At 42.8% G+C, this 8,259-nt stretch overlaps 1 non-coding gene across 1 annotated transcript; it reads left to right on the plus strand.

Moving 5' to 3' along the window:
* The first annotated feature begins 6,375 nt into the window (after nt 1-6,375).
* Nucleotides 6,376-6,482, plus strand: LOC141662534 (small nucleolar RNA R71). Its single transcript, XR_012550645.1, has one exon. It is a non-coding gene; the product is annotated as a small nucleolar RNA R71 (small nucleolar RNA).
* The last annotated feature ends 1,777 nt before the right edge of the window (nt 6,483-8,259 follow it).

Here is an 8,259-nt window from a genome sequence, read left to right on the forward strand (position 1 = left end):
CATCACCTCAGTGGGTGGAGTATCAGCAGCGGGTATGCAGAGTCCTCACCAAAAACTGGCCACTGGATATCAGCTCCAAGGCCTCAAAAAGCAGTCCCTAACGCAAGGGTGAGCTCCTGAGCAAACCTGCTCTGCGTCTCATACATGGCATCCATCCGCCGTGAAAGCCTCCTATACTGGGCATCACCCATCCCAGCACCCTCCTGAGCTCTCGAAGAACCAGCCTCACCACGCCCTGGCCTAGCCATAGTAGCACCTCGTGCTGGACGCCCTCCTGGAAGACGATAACCCAGCCCATGCTCCTCAGGCTCACCACCGGTCCACTCCTGCATCCCATTCAGAGTGCCAGAATCAATCGGAGCTGCTGGCAACTGCAACTGCTCATGAGCCGGCCAGTTCACTCCCACTGCTCGACATAGCTTCGTAACCGTGGATGCATAAGGGATGTTCATATGCTTTGCTCCCCTCAAAAACTTCAGAATTCCTTGGTAGATAAACTCACCAAGGTCCACATAGTACTCATCATGCAGAATTCCCCACAACAACTGTGCTCTCTCAACTGTGACCTCGTGTGCATGTGAAGAAGGCAAAATATTAGCACATATAAATGCATTCCATGCACGGGCATACCTGTTCATGGAGATCGTCGGAAAGTGACGATACTCATTATTGGTTGGACTGCGGTTCCAAACTGTGCCCGGTCGACAGAGAGTCGCACAAATCAAATCCAAGTCAAAATCCTCAGCAGTCTTTTCATTCCAGTTCTCCTCCTCGGGCTTCCTCTTTCGCTGTCCAATCATACGGCGAATCGCCGCAGGATGATAATCAACCGTCAGCCCACGGACTACAGAGAACCCATTCTTTTCAGCCTTCGCGTTCGCGTAGAACTCGCGAACAACGCTCATCGGTACTGCTTCAGGTGACTCACAAAAAGTTATCCACCCCTTCTCTGCAATCATGGGCAACAACTCACCATCCCTCCCTGATGGTAAAAACCCCCTCTCCTTCAGAATTGGCTTCCCCAACAGCCTAGTGTACTCCTCCTCCGCAGCTCTGTCAGTTAACCGAGGCCTTGCAGCAGTACCCCTCGATGAATCAGCAGCAGAAACTGTGCTACTGCTGTCAATAGTGCGTGCTCTCTTGGGTGCCATTGATTCGTGAATAAAAGTGTGTAAGAACTGATTTTTGATGTTTGTGAGAGGGTTTAAGTGTAGGAAGTTTTGTGGAAGATATGTAGGATAGGTGTATGTATATATAGGGTGTGGATTAGATTAGGGTTTGGGAATTAAGGGATAAAATGATGGGGTAGTGGGAACAATTCGTGGGTTTATGGGCTAAAACTGTTTTTGTGTTTTTGTTTGTTTGTTTTTTTTTTCTGAACTGTAAAAAATTTTCTGGAACTCGACCCCTGCGCGGCCGCTCAGCATAGCTGCGCGGGCGCGCAACTTGCTGCGCGGCCGCTCAGCATAGCTGCGCGGGCACGCAGAGGGTCTCTGGGAATTTTTTTTTTCAGCCCCTGTTTTCTGATTTTTTTGTGTTTTTGGATAGGTTATTAACTTCTAAGGGTTCCTGTAATAACAATTCATGGGTTGCCTCCCACGCAGCGCTTCTTTTCCGTCATTAGCTTGACGTTCCGTACCTTTCTCAAGTAGTCAACAAAATGGCACTAACCACCTCTCGGTTTGCCATGTCCCCATAGTAGTGCTTCAACCGCTGACCGTTAACCTTGAATGCTTGTTCCGAATCATTCTCAAAAATTTCCACCGCTCCATGTGGAAACACAGTTTTGACAATAAAAGGTCCAGACCACCTTGATTTCAACTTCCCAGGAAAAAGTCGGAGCCGAGAGTTGAATAAAAGAACTTGTTGCCCTGGCACAAATAACTTAGGAGTAGCTTCCTATCGTGCCACCTCTTCACCTTTTCCTTATACATTTTGTTATTCTCGTACGCTTGAAGTCGAAATTCATCAAGTTCATTAATCTGAAGCATTCTTTTCTTACCAGCTGCTTTTAAATCCAGGTTCAACTTCTTCAATGCCCAGTAGGCCTTATGCTCAAGCTCCGCCGGTAGATGACATCCCTTACCGTACACCAACTGAAACGGTGACATCCCAAGTGGAGTTTTGTATGCTGTTCTGTAAGCCCAAACAGCTTCATCGAGCTTTAAAGACCAATCCTTCCTTGATGGACAAACAACTTTCTCTAGAATACGCTTTATCTCTCTGTTAGACACTTCCGCTTGACCATTTGTTTGCGGATGATAGGCAGTAGCTACTCGATGATTCACATTATAACGCTGCATCATAGAAGTGAACTTACGGTTGCAAAAATGCGATCCTTCATCACTTATGATTACCCGAGGTGTTCCAAACCTTGTGAAAATTTGCTTATGAAGAAAATTTAGCAATGCCTTTGCATCATTTGTCGGTAAAGCTTTAACTTCGACCCATTTTAAGACATAATCGACTGCCAGCAAGATGTACTGATTATTGCAAGACGAGATAAAAGGCCCCATGAAATCGATTCCCCATACATCAAAGACCTCGACTTCAAGCATCACATTTAATGGCATTTCATCCTTCCTTGACAAATTTCCCACTCTTTGGCAATGATCACACCTTAAAAAAACTGATGAGCATCCTTGAACAAAGTAGGCCAGAAAAAACCTGCTTGCAGAATACGAGCTGCCGTCTTCTCACCTCCATAGTGTCCACCATAAACCGTGGAATGGCAGTCTCGTAATATCCCCTCCGTCTCACATAACGGGATACATCTCCTGATGATCTGGTCAGCTCCCTGTCTAAATAAATATGGTTCATCCCATATATACCACTTCACCAAATGCAGAAACTTCTTCTTTTGAGCGGATGTCAAATTAGGAGGCATTATATTGCTGACGAGATAGTTTACAATATCTGCAAACCATGGTTCTTCCTCCTGAATTGCAAACAACTGCTCATCCGGAAAAGATTCATTGATTAACGTCCTATCTTGTGAAGTATAATCGGGATTCTCCAACCTAGAGAGATGGTCAGCTACTTGATTCTCAGTACCTTTTCTATCTTTGATCTCTAACTCAAATTCCTGAAGTAAAAGCACCCAACGAATGAGTCTCGGCTTCGAATCCTTCTTAGAAACCAGATAGCGAATAACTGCATGATCAATGAATACTGTTACTTTTGTACCAAGCAGATAAGATCAAAATTTCTCCAAGCCAAAGACTATAGCCAAAAGCTCCTTCTCAGTAGTGGTGTAGTTCAATTGGGCACCATTTAAAGTCTTACTCGCATAGTAGACCACATGGAAGAGATTTTTCTTGCGCTGTCCCAGAACTGCACCTACCGCATAATCACTCACATCACACATCATCTCAAATGGTTCTGTCCAATCTGGTGCTGTAATGACTGGTGCCGTGATCAAACTCTCCTTGAGAGTCTCGAATGCTGCCAAACATTCATCATCAAATTTGAACGGCACATCTTTCTCAAGCAAATTGCACAACGGCTTAGATATCTTTGAAAAGTCCTTGATGAATCGCCGATAAAAACCCGCATGACCAAGAAAACTACAGATTCCTTTCACAGAATTAGGTGGGGGAAGATTTTTAATGACTCCCACCTTGGCCTTGTCCACCTCCAGACCCTTGCTAGAGACCTTATGCCCAAGGATAATGCCTTCACGCACCATAAAATGACATTTCTCCCAATTAAGCACCAAATTAGTTTCCACGCATCTTTTGAGTACGGCGCGCAGATTATTCAAACATTCATCATATGAGTGTCCAAAGACGGAGAAGTCATCCATGAACACTTCGACGTTATTTCCAATCATGTCAGAGAATATAGCCATCATACATCTCTGAAAGGTGGCCGGGGCGCCACATAACCCAAACGAAACTCTGCGAAAAGCAAATGTGCCAAATGGACAAGTGAAGGTAGTCTTTTCCTGATCTTCTGGTGCAATACAAATCTGATTATACCCGGAATAACCATCCAGAAGACAAAAATACTCATAACCCGCCAATCTGTCAAGCATTTGATCAATAAATGGAAGGGGGAAGTGATCCTTCCTTGTGGCTTTGTTCAATTTTCTATAATCCATGCATACTCTCCATCCTGTAACTGTTCGAGTAGGGATGAGCTCATTCTTTTCATTTGCGACCACAGTGATACCTCCCTTCATAGGTACACATTGTACGAGGCTCACCCACGAGTTGTCAGAAATAGGATAAATGATGCCTGCATCTAGCCATTTCAGAATTTCTTTCTTCACCACCTCCTTCATGATGGGATTCAGTCTTCGCTGCTATTCCACAGTTGGCTTACTACCTTCCTCTAGCAGAATTTTATGCATAATATGAAGGACTTATCCCCTTGATGTCTGCTATGGTCCATCCTATAGCCGATTTGAATTCTCTCAAAATCCATAAGAGCTTGTCTTCCTCACTACCTGAAAGGTCAGATGAAATAATAATAGGTAACATAGATGAATCACCTAAAAAAGCATACCTCAAGTGTTCAGGTAATGGTTTGAGCTCCAAGGTAGGTGCTTCCTCTATTGATGGTTTGAGCTTCCCTTCAGCATTCTTAAGGTCAGAAGTACCAAGAGATTCAAATGGTATGTCCAACTTTCGCTTCCATGGAGAAGCGTTCAGATATTGTAATTGCTCGTTGCTATCTTCATCATCGCTGTCAAAATCCCCCACTAAGGCCTTTTCCAATGCATCAGACATTAGCATGTGATCGAGTTCCGAAGTAACCGCAGTATCAATCACATTCACTTTTAAGCACTCCTCATCTTCTGTAGGGAATTTCATTGCCTTAAATACATTGAAGGTCACATCTTGATCTTGGACCCGCATAGTAAGTTCACCTTTTTGCACATCTATCAAGGTACGGCCAGTAGCCAAGAAAGGCCTTCCCAAGATTATGGGAATCTTCTTATCTTCCTCAAAATCCAGAATAACAAAATCTGCTGGAAAGAAGAGCTTATCAACCTTGATGAGCACATCCTCAACTATGCCCCTTGGGTAAGTAATGGAACGGTCAGCCAATTGTAGCGACATGTATGTGGGTTTTGGATCAGGCAGATCCAGCTTTTTAAAGATCGACAACGGCATCAGATTAATGCTTGCTCCCAAATCACAAAGTCACTTGTCAAAAGTTAGATTGCCAATGGTGCAAGGAATGGTGAAGCTTCCTGGATCTTTCAGTTTTGGTGGTAACTTTTGCTGCAGAACAGCGCTGCATTCTTCCATGAGAGCAACGGTTTCAAGGTCATCCAGTTTCACCTTCCTTGAAAGAATAGTCTTCATAAACTTCGCATAACTAGGCATTTGTTCCAGAGCCTCAGCGAAAGGTATATTGATGTGAAGTTTCTTGAACACCTCCAGAAACTTCCCGAACTGTCTATCCAGTTTTTGTTGCTGCAATCTCTTAGGAAAAGGTGGTGGAGGATAGAGCTGTTTCTCCCCTGTATTAGCCTCAGGCAGAGTGTGTTCAATAGTAGTCTTCCTTGGTTCCGCCGCTTTCTCCTTTTGCTTAGATTCTTCATCTCTAACTTCAGCTTCGACTTCCTTTGCCTTTTCAGCATCAGCTACTTTTCCAGACCTTAGGGTAATAGCCTTGACTTGCTCTTTAGCTTCCTTCCTGCCTGGTACTTCCGTGTCACTGGGAAGAGTGCCAGGTTGATGATTGAGCACTGCATTGGCTAATTGACCGATTTGATTTTCCAAGGTCTTGATAGAAATCGCCTGACTCTTGCACAACAGCTTAAGTTCCTCAAAATCAGCACTAGTGGGTGCAGCTGTACTTCCCTGTTGAGGATATGATTGCCTTGTAGCATACTGCTGTGGTTGCTGGAATCCAAGTGGGTTAAACTGTTTACTCACTCCTTGCTGATATGGTGGCTGAATAGCATTCTGATTATTCCCCCAGTTGAAATTTGGATGATTTCTGTTGTTAGGATGATAGGTCGCTGGCACAGGCTGCTGTTGTCGCTGATAATTATTCACATACTGAACAGATTCGTTGACAAGAGAACACTGATCCGTAGCATGAGAACCTGCACAAAGCTCACAAACTATAGCTATTTGATTAACTCCATACGTAGCCAGAGAATCAACCTTCATTGATAGCGCTTAGAGCTGGGCTACAATAGCGGTGGCTGCATCAACTTCCAGAATACCTGCTACCTTGCCTGACGTCATCCTCTGAGTTGGGTTTTGATGCTCATTTGCAGCCATCGTCTCGATAAGATTATACGCCTCAGTATAGCTTTTAGCCCATAAGGCTCCTCCAGCTGCTGCATCGAGCATGGGCCGAGATTGGGCCCCCAAACCATTATAGAAACCAGTGATCACCATCCAATCCGGCATTCCATGATGTGGACATTTTCTCAACATTTCCTTGTAGCGTTCCCAAGCCTCGCACATAGATTCTGTAGGTTGCTGCGCAAACTGAGTAAGAGCACTCCTCATAGCAGCAGTCTTTGCCATTGGATAAAACTTTACCAGAAACTTTTGCGCAAGATCTTGCCACGTAGTGATGGACCCAGCTGGTTCAGAATGTAACCAGTCTTTAGCCTTATCCCTCAGTGAGAATGGGAAAAGCCTCAACTTGATAGCCTCATCAGTCACGCCATTATACTTAAAAGTGCTGCAGATCTCGACAAAATTCCTTATGTGCATGTTGGGGTCTTCAGTTGCCGCTCCTCCAAAAGAAACAGAATTCTGCACCATCTGAATAGTGCCCGGCTTGATTTCAAAGGTGTTAGCTTGAATAGCCGGATGAAGGATGCTTGACTGAATGTCATCAATTTTAGGCCGAGAAAAATCCATAAGAGCTGGATCAGCTTGAACAATACGATCTCCCATGTTTACTGGTTCTTTCTGCTCAGTTCCTGAATCCGAATCCTCAAAATCTAACTTCTCCGGAATATCAAGAACTTCGTCTGTCTCCTCAGCTGTATCTAAAGTCCTCTTGCGAGCACTAGAACGAGTTTGCATAAACGCTTGCTAAAGTACCTGAAACACAACCGAAAAGAGTAAGTAACTACTACGTCCTAATCACTGAGTCCTAATGACCAATGATGGTAAGTACATAAACTAAACAAATACGCCGAGTCCCCGGCAGCGGCACCAAAAACTCCAAAAACTTGTTAGGGCGAAAACACGCGCTAATATTCACGCAAGTATACGCGTTAGCAAGTAATATAGAATACTTTCTAGTTCGTTCCCTCAGAGACTCAGACTAAATTATTGTCTAATTAAACTCACTCACCAATGTATGATTACTTCTCAATGTTAAGATAATAACACTTAAAATTGTTGATTAAATATTAACTATAATTAACTACTTAATTAACCACTTAACTAACACTTCAATTTATCAATAATAAAATACTCATGAGATCACAACTTCATTATTACTTCCTTCTATAGTCATTGTTATTACCTTTAGCATGTGACAGTGATGATATTAATCGAATAACACGAAACTGATAAAAGCCAACTTTCATTGTACTAATACCATTCTACCAAACATCCACAATTAAGATAGAAGTTGAATAGTCATCAATTATGTTGAGTTCCTATATGTCTACAGAAATTGACAACACAACGATTTAAGCTCAAGTTATTCCTTTTGATTACATAGAGCAAATAAAACTGTTAGAGTTACCCACTAATCATGCACAACGTACATGAACCTATGCTAGCATGGCAAGTTATAAATCTCAAGATCCACCGTCGCTTCACAAGAGATTAACACCCTATCTTATATGTTCGCGACGCACATAAGACAAATACGCACAACCAATACTAGATATCATGCAATCATCACACACTAAAGTATTAAACAATTAACTAAAGAATTCCATAATAAATCCGTTGCAACCCCATGATCACGATTAGCCCATAATAGAACTTATCGCCATCATGGGTTCATATAAAATCATGATAAACAAACACAAGAAAATAATAACTAAACTAATTATATTAAAATAGAGTACGTCACAAGAGTAAATAAGGCAAAGCAAGAAAACTAGCATCCAACGTTACAACGAAACAAGAATCACAAGAAAATATGCTTCCTCTTCGTTGCGGTGTGCTAAATCAGTCTTCTTCCTCATCTCCTTCGCTTCTTGCGTAAAACACAATCTAAAACATAATCCCCTTAATACTCTCTGTGAAAAATGTCTCAAATCTACCTATATAATAGTCCCATAAAACTCAGATTACATAGAAGTTGGAAGCCAAA

Source organism: Apium graveolens, chromosome 5 (genome assembly GCF_009905375.1).
Source record: "Apium graveolens cultivar Ventura chromosome 5, ASM990537v1, whole genome shotgun sequence".
In the NCBI taxonomy this organism is placed as follows: domain Eukaryota; kingdom Viridiplantae; phylum Streptophyta; class Magnoliopsida; order Apiales; family Apiaceae; genus Apium; species Apium graveolens.